A 24,064-nucleotide genomic window follows, 5' to 3' on the forward strand; every position below is an offset into this window, starting at 1 on the left:
TTGAAGTATTTCCTTTATGGCTTTGAAGCTATGTAGATCTTTAAATTTCCACTATTTGTGAATTTTTCAGAATTTTCTTCTGTTACTGATTTCTAGTCCTGTTTTACCATAATAGAAAAGATAATTTGGATTATTACAATATTTTAAAATTTATTAGGACTTCTTTAATGGCCTAACACATGATGTATTCTGGAGAATGTTCTGTGTATAACTGAGATGAATATGCATTCCGTTGCTCTTGCGCTTATTTCTGGGCTCTCTATTCTGTTCCACTGAACGTTCCACTGAGATGCATGCTTGTTTTTAATGCCAAACCCATATATTATGATTATTATGGCTTTGTAATATAGTTTGAAATTAGGAAGTATGATGCCTCTAGTTTTGTTCTTTTCAAAATTGCTTTAGCAACTTGTGTCTTTGTAATTCCATATTAAGTTTTAGGTTGTTTTTGTTATTTTCATTTTTTTTCCTGAGAAAAATGCCATTGGAATTTGATAGGTTTACACTGAACCTGCAGATTGGTTTGGAAAGTATGGACATTGAAAAAATACTAATTGTTCCAATCCATGAACACTGAATATCTTACCATTGGTTTGTGTCTTCAATTCCTTTCATCAATGTCTTCAGCATAGAGATTTTTTTATTCCTTGGTTAAATTTATTTCTACACATTTTATTTTGGATGCCATTGTAAATACTCATTTAATATGTTTAGGTATTCTGATACTGAACACTTGGGATATTTGTACTTTTCATATCCTTTTGCTGAACTGACCTCTTTATCATTATACAGCAAACTTCTTTGTCTCTTGCTACACCTTTTTTTTTTTTAAGATTTTATTTATTTATTCATGAGAGAGAGAGGCAGAGACACAGGCAGAGGGAGAAGCAGGCTCCATGCAGGAAGCCCAATGGGGACTCCGGGATCACACCCTGAGCCAAAGGTAGACGCTCAACCTCTGAGCCACCCAGGCATCCCTCTTGCTATACCTTTTGAATTAAAGCCTCTTTTGTCTGAGTAGCCACCCCTGCTGTCTTTTGGTCTCCACCTGAATGGAGTATTTTTTTTTTTACATCCTTTCACTTTTAGTCTATGTATTTTCTAAGCTGAGGTAAGTCTCTTGTAGGGAGCACATAGCAGTCATTTTTTTTTTTCCCATTCAGCCACATACATACATCATTAAAGTAATGATTAGTATGTATGGACTTATTAATGACATTTTGTTATTTTTTCTGGTTATTTGTAAATTTTTTCCTTTCTTCCAGTTTTTTTTTTTTTTATTTGATGATTTTCTGTATTGGTATGCTTTGATTCTGTTCTCTTTATCTCATGTGTATCTACTTTAGGCTTTTGATTTATGGTTACCATAAGACTTACATAAAATATATTTATAACACTCATTTTAAGATGATAACTTTAGTTCAAATGCATATAAAAGTTCTCTCCCCAACATTTTATGTTTTTACTGTTACATTTTGCATCTTCTTCCATAATGTATCCATTAACAAATTGTTGTAGTTTTAATACTTTTGTTTTTTTAACCTTCAGCCTTGAGTTATAAATAATTACCCACTACCATTATAACATTTAATGAATTTTGAATTTAACCATATACTTACCATTACCAATGAGTTTTATGTTTTCCTGCTACTAATCATTATCCTTTCTTTCCAGCTTGAAGAACTAACTCCCTTTAATATTTCTTGTAAGGCCACTTCAATGATGATGAATTCCTTCATCTTCATTTGTTCAGAAAATTCTCTATCTCTACTTCAATTCTGATTGGCAACTTTTCTGGGCAGGGTATTTTTGGTTGTAGTCAGCCCATTTTCAACTTGGCACTGGCCTTTACCTCCTCCTCATGCTGAGCTTAAAGATAAGCCCCATTAAATCTTAAGGTTTCCTCAGGGCTGTTTTGAGCACATGTCCTGTCCAAGTTTTGTAAATGGCTTTCTAGCTGCCCCAGTTTATGCTGAAGCTTTCCAAAGCCCTTATTCCCCCAAATTCTTACTTTCCATATTTTCCTCCTGAGCTTTCTCTGTGTCAGCTGTCCAAATTAATATGTTTTCCCATGGAAGGCAACAGCTTTTCATTTGTTTCTTCAATGTTTTCATTGCTTCTCCTGCCTGACAATTTCCAGTTAGGCAAAACAAAAGAGAAGCCCCTTGTCTTAGTCCTCTTGGAAATCTGTCAGGCTCAAACAAAGAATGTTTCTTAGGAACAAGGCCTGCTCCACTCATTTAGAAATCAGACAAGCACATTGGGAATGTGAGCTGCCATTTTAAAGATCTGTGCTATGCTGGGGAGAAGAATGAGGTTAAGGTCAGCAAAAACTCCACGAAGATCTTCTACTATATTTAAATTGCCTCTTTCCTAGTTAAGCATTTGTATGGTTACTCTAAACCTCTGACCAACTCTGAGTGGTGGTAAGGTTAATTCTATCAGTGTTTATGTCATCTGTTAGTGTTTTGGGGGAGGACTAGACCTCCAAAGTTCTCATTTTCACAGATGTTACATGTACCTGCATTTTTAAAAATTAGTTTCAGAGGTAGAATTTAGTGATTCATCAGTTGCATATAACATCCAGGGGTCATTACAGCGAGTATCCTCCTTCCTTAATTCCCATCACCCAATTATCCCTTCCCCCCACCCAATTCCCTTCCAACAATCCTCAGTTTGTTTCCTAGAGTTTAGCATCTCTTATGGTTTGCCTCCCTTATTTTTCCTTCCATTCCCCTTTGCTCATCTGTTTTGTTTCTTAAATTCCATGAGTGAAATCATACAGTATTTGTCTTTTTCTGACTTATTTTGCTTAACATAATATCCTCTAGTTCCATCCATGTGATTGCAAATGGTAACACTCCATACTTTTTGATGGCTAATATTCCATTTTACATATATATATATACATATGTATATATACATATGTGTGTGTGTGTATATATATATATATATATATATATACACACCACACATACACACACACACACATGCATGCCACTTCATTATCTATTCATCTGTCAATGGGCATCTGGGTTCTTTTCATACTTTAAGAATGTTTTTTTCTTTTCATACTTGGCTATTGTGGACATTGCTGCTATAAAGAGTGGGGTGCATGTGCCCCTTTGAATCACTGTTTGTATCCTTTGAGAAATCTCTAGTAGTGCAATTGCTGAGTCATAGGGTAGTTCTATTTTTAACTTTTTGAGGAACTTCCATACTGTTTTTCCAAAGTGGCTGCATCAGTTTTCATTCCCACCAAGTGTCAGAGGGTTTCCCTTTCTCAGCATCCTCGCCAACATCAGTTATTTCCTGAGTTGTTAATTGTAGCCATTCTGACCAATGTGAGGTGGTATCTCACTGTGGTTTTGATTTGTATTTCCCTGATGCCAAGTGATATTGAGCATTTTTTCATGTGTCTGTTGGCCATTTGTATATCTTCTTTGGAGAAATGCCTGTTCATGTCTTCTGTCCATTTCTTGATTGGATTATTTATTTTTTGGGTGTTGAGTTTGATAAGTTCTTTATAGATTTTGGATACTAGCCCTTCATCTTTTTTTTTTCTAAGATTTTATTTATTTATTTATTCATGAGAATACATAGAGAGGAGAGAGAGAGAGAGAGAGAGAGAGAGAGAGAGAGAGACATAGGCAGAAGGAGAAGCAGGCTGTATGTATGCAGGGAGCCTGATGTGGGACTTGGTTCCGGGTCTCCAGGATCATGCTCTGGGCTGAAGGCGGCACTAAACCTCTGAGCCACCCAGGCTGCCCACTAGCCCTATATCTGATAAGGCATTTGGAAGTATCTTCTCCCATCCCTAGGTGCCTTTTGGTTTTGTTGACTGTTTTTCCTTTGCCATGCAAAAGCTTTTTATCTTGATGAAGTCTGAAGCTATTTCAAAAAATAGAAATGAAAGGAAAACTTCCAAACTTACTCTATGAGGCCAGATTATCTGGATCACAAAACCAGACAAAGACCCCACCAGAAAGGAAAATTACAGGCCAACATCCCTGAACATGAATGCAAAAATTTCTTCTCCCCAAGAAACTAGCTAATAGGATCCAAAAGTACATTAAAAGGATTATTCACCATGACTAAATCGGATTTATTCATGGGCTTCAAAGGTGGTTCAACATCTGTAAATCAATCAATGTGATATACTACATTAACAAAAGAAAGGATAAGAACCATACGACTCCCTGAAAAGATAAAGAAAAAGCATTTGACAAAATATAGCATCTTTTCTTGATAAAAACTCTCTGCAATGTAGGGATAGAGAGAACATACCTCAATATCATTAAGGCCATATATGAAAAACCCACAGCAAATACCATCCTTAATGAGGAAAAACAGAGAGCTTTTCCCCTAAGGTCAGGAACATGATGGGGATGTCCACTCTCACCATGTTGTTCAACATACTACTGGAAGTCCTAGCCTCAGCAATCAGACAGCAAAAAGGAATAAAAGGCATCCAAATCAGTAAAGAAGAAGTCAAACTCTCACTCTTTCCTATTTGCAGATGACATGATATTCTATGTAGAAACCTCAGAAGATTCTACCCAGAAATTGTTAGAACTGCTACAGGAGTTCAGCAAAGTTGCAGGATATAAAATCAATGCACAGAAGTCAGTGGCATTTCAGTACACTAACAATGAGGCAGAAGAATGAGAAATCAAGGAATACATCTCATTTACAATTGCACCAAAAACTATGAGATACCTAGGAATAAACTTAACCAAAGAGGATCAATACTCTGAAAACGATAGAATACTTACGAAAGAAATTGAGGAAGACACAAAGAAATGGAAAAACATTCCATGCCCATGGATTAGAAAAACAAATATTGTGAAAATGTTGATGCCTCCCAAAGCAATCTATGCATTCACCACAATCCCTATCAAAACACCATCAGCATTTTTCACAGAGCTGGAACAAACAATCCTAAAATTTGTATGGAACCAGAAATGATGCAGAGTAGTCAAAGTAATGTTGAAAAAGAAAACACTTGCATTTTTTAATGTGACAATTCTGTACTATTGGGTAGAGAACACATGACTTTAGTTCTTTGATCTTTGAATATAATAGAGGTCATGCTTCTTATAGAGAAACATAATCATATATATATGTGTATATATATATATACACATATATATGTATATATATATAGCTATAATCTGTAATGAGGAAGGTTAGAGCTGAAGGAAATATTAAAATCAGCCAATCAAGGAAGGTGACTTGTCTAATATTGTTATTTTCTGACAGAATGAGAGACAGAACCCTGATATGTTATGATCTTGTTCAACTCAGCACTTCTCCATGCATAGCTCTTTATAGAAGACTGCTATTGAATAATTACTAGTACACATTTGTAACTTCCTGTTTAGTTTTCTGTTGGGAACATGAAACTTAATACAATACATACCACTAATTCTCAAAGCCAGTGACACTGGTCTTTATAATGATTATTTTAAAGTCCTTTTTAATACCTGATGCAGAGATTCACATTAAATACACACACAAACACATACACACACATTTTGCTCCCTTTTACATGGTATGAAAATCAATTGGAGGAATTGGGATCCAATTTCCTTTTTGAAATCTTCTTAAAGGTATGGCTTCCTTTCATTTCTTCAAAATTTGGATCTTATGTTTTAGCTTTCAGCATCGATTCAAAATGAGACCAAATGTAAAAAATGAATATATACATTTGTGTGTAGTGGGGAGGAAAAATATAAAAGTGCTGGTGGAAGTCATCAAGAATATATGACCACCAATTGATCTGTGAACTGGACCCAAGCAACTGAAGTCTACCCACACCTCAAACTCCCCTGTCCTTAGAATGTGTGTTTCACTTAACTTTCCTGTTCCTGGAAGCTGATCCAAGGCTACAGCCTTGAGACAGAAATGTGGTGTTGAGGCTATCTGGACTGGGTATATGACTGAAGCTAGTTAAGGCTTTCTACATCCATGACTAGACCCACTTAAGATCTTTTATATAAACTTTTAAAGATTCTAGTAGGCAGGTGCAGAGATCTGGTCATCTTGCAGCCACCCAAGATAAGCCTCATAAATAAGTTGGTTGGTTTGTTCCATCTACCACCTACCAATCTGGAGTGGCCTGCCTCTTTCTTTCATCTCTTCCTGTCCTCAGCATATGGGATCTGATTTCAGATGATATCTAGGAAGCTCCCAAGGAAGTTGTGAACAAGCAATCAGAGTTCTGTAACAGAAGAGCTGCTTGAGAAATCATCATCCAAATCCAAGTTAACTTAATTTGTTGTTTAGTGAAATGTTTGAAGGTACTATGTATGAGCTTGGTGAACCAGGGATGGGCAAGTCCTTGGACTGGGAAAGGTATAAAATCAGCAAGCACAGCCTGAGAGACCTGTACTGTACTTGATATCCAAGGACCACAGTCAACTGTTTTTCGAAGAAAGAACTGTCCAGGAGCCACCAATTAAAGGTTTAAATCTACAAATATCAGGACTTTTTCTGTTCGTTTTTTCCCTCTATTTTTTATTAGCTTTTTTCCTTTGCAGACAATTCTCATGAGAATTGTTGCCTCTCTTTCTCTCTCTCTCTCATATCCAAGTCTGATGTCATTCTGTCTAGTAATACCCAGTTTCTTACAAATTTTCTAGTGTAAATGTCTTTTTTTTAAGATTTTGTTTATTTATTCATGAGAGACACAAAGGCACAGGCAGAGGGAGAAGCAGGCTCCACACAGGGAGCCCACCGTGGGACTCGATCCTGGATCTCCAGGAGCACACCTTGGGCTGAAGACGGCACTAAGCTGCCGAGCCACCCAGGCTGCCCTGTAAATGTCTTTCTAGTGTGTTCCCTTATAAAGTTCCTAGGTCATTTCTGCAGACAGCTTTTCAACCTGACTCAGCACCCATGTTTTGCTCTAACATAATTTCCCAGCTGGAGACTATTTCATTTTGGAGAGGTGGTGATATATATATTTTTAAAGTTTGTGAAAGGTCTAAATAGGAACAAAGGTTTCCTCTTCACTTTAATAGCTTGTAGCATACTTGAAATTTCATCTGAATAGAAAAATAAATTTCAAACAGTAAGTTTTGTGGTTTCACAGCACTGTTCAAGCTGTGGAGTCATTAAGAAATAAATTCACCATTAACAATAAATCACTTGAAATAAAGGCAACCATTACAAATGCCTTCTCCTTCTTGATGGATAGTGGTTTGGGGTATATGTGCCGTGGAATCATTATTCTTAGAAGAAAAATAATACTTTATTAATGAAATAAGACTCAAAAGCCTCATTTAAAGACTTCTAGTTACTCAATTTTCTGAGAAGAAAAGCATACTGTCATTTTAAAAACAAGGAAATGGATACATGTGTTAAGTGATTTGCTCCAGGTCTGACTGAGACTCAGGATTAGCTCCTCTTTTTGCTTTGTCCATTTCTTGCCTAATCTTCAGATGGTTCCCAACACAATATTTAAAAGAGGTGTGGCCATATGCCCACCCCTTGGGTTTCCAGGATGCATGTCCCTTTTACCTACCAATCTACTACATTCACTTGAGTATTATCTTTTTGGTCTTTTAGGAAGAGTATAGTGATATGCCATTGAAAACTAAAGTTCACAGTCTCTGATCATCCTGATGACTTCAACATGCCACCCCTTTGTGTGAAATTTTTTTTAAAGATTTTATTTATTTATTCATGAGAGACACAGAGAGGCAGACATAGGCAGAGGGAGAAGCAGGCTCCTCACAGGGAGCCCAATGTGGGACTCGATCCTGGACCTTGGGATCATGCCCTGAGCCAAAGGCAGGTGCTCAACTGCTGAGCCACCCAGATGTCCCATGTGTGAAATTTTAAAATGAACCTTTCTAACATTACTGCATACTAAATTTGAAATGCTGAAACTGATAGTAAATCTGGCAGAATTAAAAAAAAAATCTTCCCAAAAAGATATACTTTTGGGGAAAAATTGAGAAAACACTTAACATTTAACGTGTAGGATAAGGATAAAAGTAGAAAGAAAATAGAAGATTGTAAAGATTGATCAATTTTCCAGAAGAAAGTTCCACAGGTAGATATTATAAATCTATGAATTATCTTGTGTTTCAGTTTTCAATTCACATACCATTTGCTTGTTCTATGTGTTATGCATTTATTTCAAGTTTCAGAAGTAAATTGATCAATACAATTCTCTTGAATTTCACAAGTATGTTGGAATTTTATCATTTTATATTTCACCTGTGAAACCGCACTTTTTGCTGATAGCACCTGTGCTTCAGGCATGAAACAGAAATAGGCTTATCTACATTTGCTTTCTAATTAAATTTAAATAGAAGGCAAATTCATGAATATAATCTTCAATATCCCCTGGAAAATATATTAGTTGTTCTTGGACTGTTAGTATCATTATCAATATCTTTTTTTTTTAAAGATTTATTTATTTTAAAGAGAGCAAGCAAATGAGCACCTGCAAGCAGGGGGAGGGACAGAGGGAGAGGGAGAATCCTGGGACAGATCCCCTGCTAAGCAGGGAGTCTGATGCAGGGCTCCATCCCAGGACCCTGAGAACATGACCTGAGCCAAAATCAAGAGTCATCTGCTTTGCCAACTGAGCAACCCATGTGCCCCTTATTATTAATGTTTTGACTAGAAATTCTAAATACAAACCAATTAAGTTGTCATAGCCATTCTGCATCTTTAATCTAAAACCACTGGTTAATTGTCGATGAGAATTGAACACCTACTTTGAGCCTAATGTTGACCTTAGTATTACATACATGAAATTCTTGTCTGTATATTTCCATGGCCATGCTACTTCATGTCCCAGGCCTGTCCTTTTACTGATGTGTTTCCTCCAGTCATAGTAACACATGCCCTGTTTTTACTTTCAATCCCTAGTAAACTTAAGCCTTAGAAATAGATTATTATAACAGAAATAGCAATTTACTTCTGAAATTTTCCCAGGATTCTTATTCTCCACAGTGAATCTCTTTAGTTATGGATCTAAAACTAGCATGAAGATTGGAGCAGGCAACACAGCATCCTAGGCTGAGAAGGGAATCCATCGTCTTTGCTCCTCATTCTACCTTAACAGGGCACAGGGTACCCTCCTCAGGGTATATTTTATTGTCACAGTGAGGAGGGCACCACTGTCAAGGGCAGGGAAGTAACAAGCAAGGATGCTAGTATCTCTATACGATTCCTGGAATATCCTGCATGACAAAACATCATTTTGCATTCCATGGCAGTTTCAAATACATTTGTGCATATTTATTGATGCATAAAATAGATCATAGAAATAAATACTAAAACATATCTCTATATAACCTTTAAACCCATAAGTAGTTTATGTAAATTTTAACTTTAAGGTTTTAAGGAATATAATACCATATAAATAGAATATTGTATTTTATTTTGCTTGTAGTTTTGAGATGTTCACCTTTAGAAAAATCACAGCATGGGTAGCAATACCAGTTTTGGGTATTTGAGTGATCAATACAACCATCAATTTATTTTATGGTTGTTTCATTAATATTCATTTTACCTAAATGAACAAGCATATGATCATATCACTACATTTTCTAAGGTATTTACATACTGAATGACAATTATAGTCATATTTTTATTAATTTTGTCAATGACTTAGGATATTATACTGATTTTTAAGTAATTTGAGTGTTTAATATTCTTTGTGAATACCCTTAAAATACTAAAGGGGACTTTACATCACAAAGTTATTAAAGATGGATATCAGACCCAATAGAATTAAGAATCACAGTTCTATTGCATATGGAGCAAGTACAGAAAAATAAAGTGTCCCCATCATCTGCAACTGAATTCAAGTCAAAATACTGAATAAGAGATCCAAAACAAATCGGAGCTAAGAGATCCAATGTCATTCTGACTCAGCTGGAGTCAGGTCGCAAAAGTGGTTTCAAGTGACCGGCCAGTTAATTCAAAGGACAACTAGTAAGAATACGAATAGGAAAGTAAGGGTCAAAACAGTCGGGACACCTGGGTGACACAGTAGTTGAGGGTCTGCCTTTGGCTCAGGTCCTGATCCCAGGGTCTTGGAATCGAGTACCACATAGAGCTTCCTGCAGGGAGCCTGATTCTCCCTCTGCCTGTGTCTCTGTCTCTCTCTTTTTGTCTCTCTTGAATAAATAAATAAAATCTTTAAAAAAAAATAAATATAACAGGCAAAGTCTAAAGGAGCTTCTAGCTGAGTAGGAGAGAGGGCGCCCCTTGTGGTGAGGGCGAGGCAAGGCAAGAATGCAGTTTCTTAAATTACCAGCAGCATTAGAGGCTTGCCTGTCTCAACTTCCTGATTTGACCTTTTTATTACGGAAGCCTAGGTAATTTTAAAACAAAGCAAGCAAGCCCAGCTAAGGAAGTATATTTTAAAAAAGGGTCTGGAGGCCATAAGAAAAGAAATCATGAAAGTTCTCATCAGAGGAACCATGAAATTCTTGCCAGATGCAAGCCCTCAGCCAGGATTTAATTCCCTCCACACCTTACACCTGAATCACTTCATTCTTCACTTGAAAAGGAGCCAAGCTCTGACATGTTTCAATCCTTCATTTGCATAGTAACCCAACCAATCCCAGTTAACCTAGTTTCAATCCCAGTTTTGCACAGAAGACTTAAAAGAAGGGCACTCAAGACTTCTCCCTTTATAATTCCTCCCATCCTCTCACCCTGCCCCCTTTGTCTTCCTTGAAACAAGAGGCAGGTTCCTACATAAATCTGTGTTTCCTGAATTGCAATTCTAATTGCCCAAATAAATGCCCGTTTGCTTAAATTGTCTGTGCATTCCTTCTTGGTCAACAGCAACAAGACTGCTCTGGCAGCTCCCATTTATTTACCTCACATGGTCTCTTGCACATGATCTATGAGCTCTCATTCCTTGGTTTTCTTTCTGCTTGGCCCCCTGCATGGTCTCCTTTAGTCTTTCATTCTGGCCTGGATGTGCAATTCCTGAGATGTCTTTATCCCAGCTTCCTATATCTACCTGTGCCTGATGTAGTGCTCTCTCCAAACCATATTTCTGAGTATGGGGGATCTGTGAAGGCCAAGATTTCCATGTGTTTGCTAAACTCCCACCTGACATAGACTTCATTTCAAACAATGTCATCTATCCTGACCTGCTTCTTCATATTCTTTATTGCTGTTCTAGATGCAGTGCTGTCACACATACAAGGAGGTGAAAATAGGCCTTTTGAAAGATGATTCACTCTTTCAGGTCATTTAGTTTGCAGAGGCCACTTTTAGGAACCAACGTGAACAATGGAAGCATAGGTATGGTAGGAGGGCCCCCAGTGACCTCAACCCCTGGCTGAATAGAAACAGGCCCATTAGGCGACCCACTTCAAAATAATAAGCACTGGCTGACCAATGGCTTACTTACACCTGGACAGGCATACCAAAAAAAGGAAATTCCATATATTCCCATACCTCCTCACCTTTCCTCCTTAACTACAGGCTCCCCACCACTGCCTCAGGGCAGACATTCTCTCCATCACTATCTGACCCACCACTTACTTTCAGTGTATTCAATAAACCTCTCTCTCTTTTGTTCTGCCTTGGGTGATTTTTTTCCCTCCAATGCACCAGCATCTACTCGATAAGGTCACCCCACATTTGGTGGCCCCCTTGATACAATCAGGAGACCCCCACACCTTTTAGCAGATGGCTGTCTTAGTGCAACGAATGGGAAATGTTTCACTTTTAAGCCCTGTAACAACATGCAGAACCGTGGAAAATTCTTAACAGAAGATACCTAAGTATCCAGTGTCATTTGACATAAAAGAGTATTATAGGGGTTGGAAAAAAAATTCTTTAAAGGACTAAATAGTAAGTATTTTAAGCTTTAGAGTCAGATACTATTTGTCACAACCACTCAATATTACCACAAAAGCAGGCCTACACAAGGCATAAACAAATGAATATGACTTTTTTCCATATATAGATAGATGTTTTTGGTTTTTGTTTTGGGTTTTGGTCTTGTTTTATTTCTCATGAAAACAGAAGGTAGGCTACATTTGGCCCTAGGTGATAGTTTGCAAACAATGGACTACTACATTGATATCTCTAAATGGCTCAGAATTAATTTGAACTTAAATATGCTTTATCATTTTTTTCCTTCTGCTTAGTCTATATCTAAGATGTTTGCAATGTAAAATTACTACTTTACCAAGTTAAACTGAATCAACTTTAGTTGGTATGAGATAGTTAGCAATAAATAGATGTTTACTGTGTAAGAGATATATGTAAAAATTGTTAAGCTTTGCCAAAATTCTGCACACAATAATGATGCATGAAAAAGCTTAAAATTGGAAGGAGTTATTTACTGTTGTAAGGGGACATCTTGTTTTTTTTCTTATCCCTTTTTACTTAAAGTGTTTTTCAGTAGTGAAATTGTTCACCAAAGTATCCCTTTCTAAACAATGAGAGCTAATTAAACAAACATCAGTGCCCCATAAGGCACTGGAATGAATGTATCAAAAATACAGAATAAAAATATAATATTGGAAAGATATTTACCTAGCCAATAGTATTACCATTATCATTCTTGGCTTGGCCAAGAAATATTTGTGTGTGTGTTTCTCAATATAAATGGCACCCCAAAGTCTTTTATTATTTGTCAAAATTTTCCACATGGCAGACTGAAATTATTGTCACTGAAATTAAAACTAGGGCCTAGAAAATGTACTTATATTGAATTTAATTCCCACTTAACATTTCTCTACTTCTAAGTGAGAATTTTTAAACAAAATATCTCAGGTTAATATTTAAGAAATTTAAAATCAGCCATAGAAAAGAAGACATTTGTGTCATCTTTGACAACGTGAATAGAACTTCAGGACATTAGGCTAAGTGAGATAAGTCAGAGAAAGACAAATAGTTATGATCTCAATTCCATGTGTAATCTACAAAAAACAAAGTCATACAAACAGAGATTAAATTTGTATTTGCCAGAGGTGGGAGATGGAGGATGGAGGATGAGGGAGATGTGTAAAGTTAGTCAAAAGGTACAAACTTCCAGTTATAAGACAAGTAAGTACCAAGGAGGTAATGTACAATATGGTGATTATAGTTAATAATATTGTATTGCATACTTTTAAGTTGCTAAGGCAGTAGATCTTAAAAGTTCCCATCACAAAAGAAAATATAATTTATTCGTTTTTAAAAAAGATTTATTTGAAAGAGAGAGCATGCCACACAAGTAGGGGGAGGGGAAGAGGGAGAGGGAGAAGCAGACTCCCACTGAGCAGGGAGCCCTCGGTACTGGATCCCAGGACCCTGAGACCATGACCTGAGCTGAAGGCAGATGCTTAACCAAATGAACCACCCAGCTACCCTGTGAATTTGTCATTAGGGAGATGGTGGATATTAACTGATCTTATTATGGTGATCATTTCACAAGATATACAAATATTAAATCATTATGTTGCATACCTTAAACTTTTACAATGCTATATGACAATTGTATCTTAATACAACTAGAAAAAATAAAATCAAAGAAAGAACTAAAGAAATATTTTCAAGCGTTTAAATATAATGTTTAGGATATAAAGCTCTAGGAGAAAGACTGTCTAGAACCAAAATGTTAAATAATGGGTTAGTCAAGTTTCTAATGTTTACTCTGACAGATCTTCATATTTACTTCCCTAGATAGACAGACTGTCATTTTTCAGGAATGAAATAGAAATTTTCCATCTTGCTCTTTTCTGCATGTTATTTCTATCAACTTGTTATTTCATTCATTTAACCACTTAACAAATATTTAATGAGGGCTTTCTATAAGCAACGCCTGTTTATGTAAAGGTAAATAGATATGACTCTTGATCTTAATGAGTTTCCAGGCTGATAAAAGAACCAGAGTAAACAAGCAAACACAGAACTATAGTTATTTAAAATGCAACCAGTTGTATGTGCAAATATAGCAGGATTCTGAGTAGTATGCCACAAGCTGCACATCTCCAGGGGAGAATTATGCTTGTTTCATTAAATATACACACTTGGATCCAACGCTTTCATTCACATAGAATACAGAATCCCTGGAGTTGGCAATGAGATGTCCCTGGTAGTGTGACAGAGACTAACAGTGTCATGGGGAATGGGAGAAAAGGAAGTATGAAAACATAAATGCACTGTGCATATGGTAGTCACAAAAGACCTTTCTGGGAAGTTGACTTGTAAGATAATCTGAAGAGGAAAAGAATAGCTACACTATCGCAGAGAAAGAATTTTCCAGGGCAAGGATAAAACAAAAACCAAGGCTATGTGTTGGAAAGGACAAAGGTTTTTTTTTAGTTAAAAAAAAAAAAAGGATCAATGTGATTGGAGTTAAGCTGTGACATGTGATGAAGTAGCAAGGATCCTAAGGAACTTAAAGTTACAGTATGAATTTTCTATTTAATTCTTAGGGAAAAGGGAAACAACCAAAGAAAGAGTAATACGATCATAAATGTATCAAAAATGTTTTCAGAAGAAATTCTGGATACTTCATACTGAGTCAACAAAAGTGCTAAGGAGACCATTCAGGAAACTATATCAATAAATCAGGACAGCAATAATATATATGAAAAGAAATATATCTGAGATACATTTTAGTGAACTGACAGGATTTTGCATTCATTTATCCAACACATACTTATTGATTACATGAAACCCGATTAGCTCTCTATGAGGGAAGCAAGATATAACTTCCAAAACTATCTAAACAGACTTGTCTAATAATGCTGAATACTTTGGGCCTAAATTGGAATTGTCATTGCCAGATATACTTACTGTCTTATTTAAAAAAAAAAAAAACACTGAGATAATGGAAGATTCCTAGCTGAAATAAGATCTTTTAGTTCAGAACTGCCTTAAATCAGAATGAAGAGCTGCCTCCATGAATTTAAACTACTGGTTTTAATAATTTTCTCTTTTACTTATTGTTTCACAAATACTCTAGGGCAGAAAACACTTAATTAAAATATCTTTAATAGTTATACTAGACATTTCCTAATCTTATATGTCAACTGAATTTTGTTACATATTTGTTTATTAAATAGGTGATGTTTAGAATGACAAATACCAAGTCATTGCTTTGTATTCTAGCATCCTCTGACAAATAATAGTAGTAAGAGTCAAAATGACCATTTTCTCAACATCACATCATCTATCCTAAGTGGTAATAATTTTATCTAATATTATGTATTATAATTCCAAATGACAGAGTAAATATTAGCATACATGTATTTTATGTTCAGCCTTGGACTTTTGTTTTTAGTAAGTTGAATATTCCTTAATTTCACTTTACTATTTTATATTTTGAATACATTTATTTAGAAGTGATTTACATTTATTAAAAAATAAGTTTAAAAAAATGGAAATTCTTTTCTAAAAGTTCTAGGTAGTCAGCCCTTGCTTTCAAGTTTCTTTTAGAAAATAAGCCTTAGGGATCCCTGGGTGGCGCAGCGGTTTGGCGCCTGCCTTTGGCCCAGGGCGCGATCCTGGAGACCCGGGATCGAATCCCACGTCAGGCTCCCGGTGCACGGAGCCTGCTTCTCCCTCTGCCTGTGTCTCTGCCTCTCTCTCTCTCTCTCTGTGACTATCATAAATAATAAAAAAAAAAAAAAATTTAGAAAATAAGCCTTATTTCTTATTAACGAAAGTTGATTATGCACTCATACAAAATAGTATAGATTATTGTTTAGACTTTCATATTAGTTTATCATGGAAACGTTATTGTCATACTCTTGTCTTTTATTTTTTTATTTTTTATTTTTTATACTCTTGTCTTTTAAAGATTATAATGTTATAATCTCTTAGAAATGTTACTAGCATTAAGATTTTAAAATCTAGTGGGGCATAACAATCCCATATCACCACTGAAGCATTACAAAGACTTAGCTGAGTGTTTAATTTTTGAGAGAGAGAAACCTGATATTTTCATCATGTGAAGCCTTCACCATCAAAGCCATAACTGAGACTTAGTAGTCTTTTATCAATTAGGTCTATGTCTTGAATTCAAACTAACTCCCCTGAAATTTCTTTAAAGAAAGAGTTACAGGAAACTCAAATATTACCTATAATGCAATTCCATAAGTAACAGAACAAAAAAATCTAGGAAAATTGGAAATAAAGTAAATCTGACAGCTCCATTCTATTATATGTCCATTAAAATCTCATAATTTCCATTTTTAAATTTTTATTTATTTTTTAAAAGATTTATTTATTTGAGAGAGAGAGAGAGAGAGCATTAAATGTGAATGGGGGAGGAGAGTGAGAGAGAATCCCAAGCAGACTCCACAGTGTGCAGCCTGACATGGGTCTCAATCTGATGACCTTGAGATCATGAGCTCAGCTGAAACCAAGAGTTGGAGTCTTAATGAACTGCACCACTCAGGTGCCCCTCATACATGTCCATTATTTAAAGTAAATCCTACAAAGAGGACATCAATAAAAATGTGATATTTTTGTGGGAATTAAATGAAAATCCAGAGTATGGCTAAACACTTGATTAACTGCTATTAGGAGAAGATTCATATATAATTATTTTTTCAGAGTGCCTCATGCCTCCTGGTGTGAATTCCTCTACTCATTTTTGTGCCTCTTTTCCCAATCTGCCTGGTATAATTTCCTAATACACCACCATGCTTTCTCTTCAAAGTTCTTAAGCCAGGAATCAAACAACACCTCTTTCTTGGAGTACCAGGATGTCAATTTTGGCAGAAAGAGTTAAGGTAAAAACAAAACAAAACAAAACAGCTGCTACCTTTATAGTCTAGTTTGTTGGTGAAATACCAAAATCCAGGTAAGGACATCACCTTAATTCTAACAGGTATTTTAACATGATTTTGATTCTAGTAATGAAATGGAGAAGTAGAAAAGAGAATTTATTCCACAGTATATATGAAAATAGAATAAAAGCAAAACCAAAACATTTCTTATTCATAAACATCCTTTTTCAACACACTTTTCTTTTTCTCAATTCTATATAAAAAGTATAGACTCCTGGTCTCTGATCAGCTGATTGGTCAGGAATTAGCCTTTCATACATATGTAGAAAGAAGTATCCTCCACTGAATTCAATGGCATACATCTAAGGAGATGAGCTTTGTAGAGGCAAAGATGGAAAATTAGCAGACATTTTTTCCTCACATGGCAGCCTAAGAACTTACTATTAGAATGAGAGTTCCCTGAAAGCAGAAAATGTTTCTTTCACCTTCTTATTCACCAATGCCATCACCCAGCTTAGTATGTATACAGTGTAGCAAATGCAACAAAGGTTTTTGTGGAACAAATGCTCATTAAATCATTCATTCATCTAAAATGTATATACTGCTTGTGACTTATTGATCATAAAACAGATAAGGTCACTAGTCTCATACATACTGGGTCTTTCTAGTCTTCCTATTTATAGATAATTGTAAAAGAATTCTTTAGTGTGTTTATTGACTCTTCTAGGGAAAGAATGTAAGGCATTACTGTGGCACATAATTTTGTAATTCAGAACTAGGGATACCAAAGTCTTTTAGCTCAAGGGCAGAGATACTTTGTAACACACAATTAAGAAACAGATATGGAGAATATTCCTGCACTACTATAGTTGGGAAATAAAGTTTTCCTAGACCTTTGGGCAAAAGTATCCTAATAATGCATATACGATTTAAAAAAAAAAAAAAAGTAGTTCCCTAAAGCAGCTGTTAAGTCAGAACAAACCAGAGAGCTTAATACACAAATATTATCAAATCTCCAAATCTCTCAGGGTAAGTTCTTGGAAATAATTGGGGTTTTATTTATTTATTTATTTATTTATTTATTTATTTATTTATTTTAACATTTCCCAGATGGTAAAAGGAGTAGCAACTGTGAGGCATGCTTATGAAAGGCAAAAATCTCAAGTATAGAAAAGCAATTATACATAAAATAATATAATTAATACATTCACATATCTCTATCTCTTTAATTCAATATCTATATTATTTAGCATGGTCCTCACTACATAGTTGTTGCTCAAGATATTTTTTTCAAAATGACTCAATAAACTGAAAGGATTCTAATACAAAATAGCTTTTATACCTTCCATATCCTCTAGTTTATAACATAGTTTCTTTTAAAAATATTTCTTCAATGTGCATAAATTTAACAACTATTATTGAGAAAGTGAGAGGGCAGGGGAGGAAAAAGATTCACATACACACACAAAAGTAGTAAAGACAGAATCACGACTGGACAAACACATAGAGAGAATGATTCAGGTTCTGGTGATGAGGGAATCGTTTTAACTAAACTAACTCTCTCACAGATAATACTTCTAAATTCTAGGAAAAATTAAAAACAATGACATGAAGGCACACAGAAATAATAAAAAAGAGGAAGAAACTGGAAGATATTTGACTCTTGAAAGAAGAGAATCACATTGTATGAAATGCATCTGTATACAACTTCTCCCACTCAGGGAAATATCAGCCAATATGTGAGGCAGCTCAAAGTCAGATACTTTCAGTGGTCTTAGAGTTAAAAGTCAGAGGACAGTGATGGTATAAACCAGATAAGCCTGGAATTGCAGAAGAAATACATGAAAGAAGGAAGTACCATGAAGGAAGCCCCAAATCTACAAATAAACATCCTTCAAATGATTGGCTGATAATTAGGCATGTGCATGTGAGATTATAAGGATATGAGGAGTCAATAATTAGAAGACTGAAAGAAGTGATCAGAGACTGCAATTGTTCCCCACCTGAGAGATTTAAGAGTTTGAAATACAGCATTAGCAAAAATTTAAAAATATTAGACTTTCCATTGAAATGCAAAAACAAAACAAAAAATAAAACAACAACAACAAAAAAAACCCAAACCCAAACCAAAAGATACCTTAGAAGTAAACTCTAGTACAGCCCAAAATACTATATTCATCTTAAAAATAATAATGAACCTAAACCTAATAGTCTTCAGAGGAAGATAATAGAATGCAGAGTCTCCAATGTCTCATACTTTATTTACAGCACACAATAAATAGTACTGGGCATGTGAAAAAGTAGGAAAATGTAACCCATAATCAAGAGAAAATCTATCCAATAAAAATACATGTACTAACATTCTAGGTGTTGGAATTGTTAGATAAATACTTTAACTGATAAATTTTGAAAATCTATAGAAAAAAATAAACAGAAGTAGAGGATTCAGAGAATATTTGGAAACCATACAAATAAACTGCATGGAAATCTTAGAAACAAAAAAATGCAAAATCTGAAACAAACAGTGGATTAGACATGATGGAAGAGAGTATCAGTGAAGTGGAAGACAGATAAATATTAGTCAACACAGGGGGAAGTAAGTAAAACTTCATGAATTGGTGAGACAATCTGAAATAATAAACATGATTGGAAGACAGGAGAAATTAGTGAAAAATTTCTGAAGAAACTTGGCTATAAAAACTCCAAATTTGATTAAAAAGAGGAACCTACATCATATCAAAGTAGCTCAGGAAATTCCAAGCAAATACAAAATATACAGTCAAACTTTGGAATAGCATTAATAAAAAGAAATGCATTAAAAGCAAGAGAAGAAAAACACCCACTATGTATAATAATACTGAAAAGTGAATTACCATCAGAATAATGGAAATCAGAATACAATGGCATAACAACTTTAAGTGATGAGAGAATTCTTCCCATGTAGAATTTTATATCCTGTGACATTACCTTTCAAATTAAAGACAAATAAGTATTTTTTTAGAATACTCAAGTCTGAGAAAATTTGTGAAAAACAAACTTGGACAAACAAAACAAAACAAAAACAAAACACAAAAGGGCACTCTTCAGAAAGGATACCACATGGAAATCAGATTCTATAGAAAGAAAGGAATAGCACTTAAATGTTAGATACATGGATAAATATAAAAGACAATTTTTTTCTCTGATATGTGTATGTAACAAGATATTGTACATAACAATAACAATAGGTGGGGAAAGATAGTGGCATGGATTTGCTTTATTATATGTGAAATGATATAACATAAAATCAAGATAGTCAATGACAAGTTAAGAATTTATATTGCAATCCCCAGAGCAACTACTTAAAATAAAGAGAGAGAAATTAAAGTCAAAAGGGAGTTAGAACAGTAAGCTATTTTCTTTATCCAGAAAATTAAAGGAAAAGAAGAAAAAGGAACAAAGACAGAAGGAAACAGAAAATGATGGCCTAAACACAGTCATATCAATTACTAGATCATATGTAAATGGGCCATTCTAATTAAAAGTCAGACTCAGTAAAGTAGGAAGATACAACTAAATGATGTCTATAAAAGATGCAAGTGAAATGTAAAGACAGCTTGATCGTGAAAGGATGGAAAATAAAATATGATGTGAAAAATCACCACAAGAAAGCTGGAGTGACTCCAAAAATAGACTCCAAAATAGATCATTATCAAAGATAGAGAAGTTCATTGTATATAAATACAAAAGTCAATTTATCAAGAAACATAACAACCCTACGTGGCTATGCACTTAATGTAAACATAGTTTCAAAGCACATGAAGTAAAAACTGGTACCCCAAGTGGAGATACAGACAAATTCACAATCATAACTACAGATTTTATCAATCGTCTCTTGTTGACTGATGAAAGATGTAGTCATCAACAGGAAATCATTAATGGCTTAGAGAATTCAAACAATCCTTAAGCAGTATGACTAAACTGATATTTAAATTTAAATTATGTCAAAAACCTTTGTGCTAAAAATAGTTTCTGCCGGTAAAGAACACTAACATTTTGTTATATGCTTGCAATACAAAATAAAGTAATCTAAAAAATAATAATAAAAGTAAATTGATGTTTAAAGATTAACAAATACAAAGAACTTCAGAATACATATTCTTTTCAGGTGACCATGGGAAACTAAATAATGTTCAATTAATTTTTAAGGCTTGAGATCATACAAAGTGTCTTCTCTAAGCATACCTGATGTAAATGAGAACTAAATTACCAAACTATATCTGGAAAATAACAATGTATTTGGAAAATTAAACTAAGCAATAATAAATTATCTATGGTTTAAAATGTCAATTACAGGGGCAACCCAGGTGGCTCAGTGATTTAGCACTGCCTTCAGCCCAGGGTGTGATCTTGGAGACCTGGGATTGAGTCCCACGTTGGGCTCCCTACATGGAGCCTGCTTCTCCCTCTGCCTGTGTCTCTGCTTCTCTCTCTCTGTGTCTCTCATGAATAAATAAATAAAATCTTTAAAAAAAAGTCAATTACAAGATAAATCAATAATTATTTTTACCCAAATAATAATGAAAGGACAACATAACATTTGTGGGGTGCAATTAAAACAATGTTTAGAGGGGAATTTATAGGATTATATATTTATAATAGGAGGAAAGCTTAAAAATTAATTATCTGATATACTTCCACCTTAAGATGCTAAAAAATAAGATTTGCAAATTAAATGGAAAATAGGTAGAAGGAAGGAAACAATGAATTAAAGAGTGGAAATCAATGGGGCTACTGTACAAATAATAGAACAAATCAGTAAGTTTGAAAGTTTTCTCTTTAAAGAATGACACAATTGATAAACTGTTAGTAACTATAACCAAGAAGTAGTAAAAGGAGTGAGAAAGTGAAAAGAAACACATTACTAAACTCAATAGCATTTGTAAAGACATTACTACAGACATTAGAAAGATAAGGAAACAAACATGAGTACCTTTATGATATTAACTTGGACAAATTAGATATTGGAAAAACACAGCTTTCAAATATAACACAAGAACAAATTTTAAAAATCTAAGTAGTTGTATATTTATCAGAGAGATCAAATTCATAATAGAAGCTATATGATAGAGAAGATAAAGATTTTCTTAAGTAGGACAAGACAATTACTAAGTGTTCAAGAAGAGAAGTTATCACTGGAACTTTTCAAGGATAAAATCTGCTTTTGCAAAGTCAGCATAAGAACATGAAATGACAAGCCATATGTCAGAAGAAAATATTTACAATACACATACCTAACAAGTGACTTACTTTGAATTTATAGAGAACTATGAATTAATAAAAATATTTTAAAAGATACTTCACTAAAGAACAAATAGCAATGGCTAATGTAAGCAATGACAAACAAGAAAAAGTGTTCATTTTCATTAGTGCATACTTATTAACTAATCTTCAGATATCACATTTCACTACCAATAGAATGGTAAAGAATCAGAACAAAAATGGGACAATAGTAAACACTGTCAAGAATAAGAAGCAGTTAGAATTTTCATATATTGCTTTTGGAATGGAAACTGGCACAGCCATACTGGAAAACTCTTCTGCAAGTTCACTGAAGTGAAAACGTACTTATTCTCTGAACCAGAAATATCATCCTAATTATTTACCTACAGAAATGAAAATCTATGTTCATACAAAGGCTTTTTTTAAAGATTTTATTTCAGAGGGAGGGAGAGGGAGAAAGAGAGAGGGAGAGAGAGAGAGAAAGAATGGGGGGCAGAGAGAGGGAGAAGGAGGCTCTTGCTGAGCAGGGAGCCCACTGTGGGGCTCTATCCCAAGACCCTGGGGTGATGACCTGAACTGAAGGCAGATGCTTAACTAACTGAGCTACCTGGCCACCCCATATAGAAATACTTGTACTCAAGTGACTGTAGTACTTTTTTTTTTCATATGAGAAATTAGAAACAACACAAACTATCAAAGGTGAGCAAATAAGCAAAGTGTGGTGTCTACATACAACCAGTCAACAAGAAAATGGAATGAACTCTAGGGATACAAAGCATAGATGAATATAAATGATATATTAAATGAATGAAACTAGAGATACATAAAATGTCATATTTAGATTTCATTTCTATAAACTGGCAAATGCGGGCTATTTTGAGAGAAATAAAATGTCATCACTTCTGGGGTCAGGCAATCCAAACGAAGCGTACAAGGTGTTGTCTGTGCTGATAGAAATCTTCTATAAGTATTTCTTGATAGTGTTACTTGGAGTATGCATATTTATCAAAACATCTAAGTATACATTTAAGATCTTTGCATTTTATCATTTGTACATTTTAGCTCAGTAAGCTAAAACACATGTATAGAATGAAAATATAGACTCTATAGGGATTGAACATGTACATAAATAGATAAAACACTCATACATGATAAAAATGATAAAATGATTCCAGTATTGCATGTGTTGCAATGAAGAGAGGCCTATAGATAGGACAAAGGAAACCATCTTTTTTTCTGGAACTAAAACAAAAAGGATTGGAGCAGGAAGAAAAGAGGAGTAGAAAGAAAAGCATTCCATGTGAGGAGTTGTTAAGAAAAGGGGTGGAAATAATTGGGACCTGTGTAAGTTATGGCACTGGGCTCAGAACTTTTTCTTAGCAGATGAGAAATATTGTGAAATAAATGGACTCAGATAAGCCTATCCTTCCCACTCTCTCTCTCTCACACACATTCTAGGTGCATAATGTGTGTTTTATAAGAAATCTATAAAGAAAACATAATTTTTGTTGTTAAAGAAACTGCCAACAATTATGAAATTTGTAGGTTGTAAAATATTAGAAGGGCTATTGAAAAATATGATGAAGGTATTGTTTCTGAAAATCAAGTCATGCCTCCTCTTGGTGGGAAATATTCTATGTCCTACAGTAAGCTGGAAATAGACTTGACATATGGTTGCCAAACCTGGCTGGGCCTAAGAACTTCCCTCAGGATTTGTTTAAAACAGTGATCCCAGGAAGTTTCTAACTCAGTGGAACAGGCATAGAGTTCAGAAATCTATTTTTAGCAAGCTCAGTTAGGTAGTTGAGATGTGGCCAGCCTGACACCACCATAAGCAACTATATGGAACCTGGGCCAGATAAATCCTCCAGGACCTGATGTCTCTGTCCTAACACATCTAATGCACTTAGCGCAAATCTAAAAGGCACTATTTTAAAATGTTGCACCACTTTCAAAATTACTCGTCATTAAAATAGAAAAATCTTGTTTTAAAACTGCACATGACATAACTTAGAGAAGCAATAAAATATCGTCTCCTTAGGTAAAATGACTTTATATTTCTTTGTGTTTTTAAAAAA

Source organism: Vulpes lagopus, chromosome 15 (assembly GCF_018345385.1).
Source record: "Vulpes lagopus strain Blue_001 chromosome 15, ASM1834538v1, whole genome shotgun sequence".
Lineage (NCBI taxonomy): Eukaryota > Metazoa > Chordata > Mammalia > Carnivora > Canidae > Vulpes > Vulpes lagopus.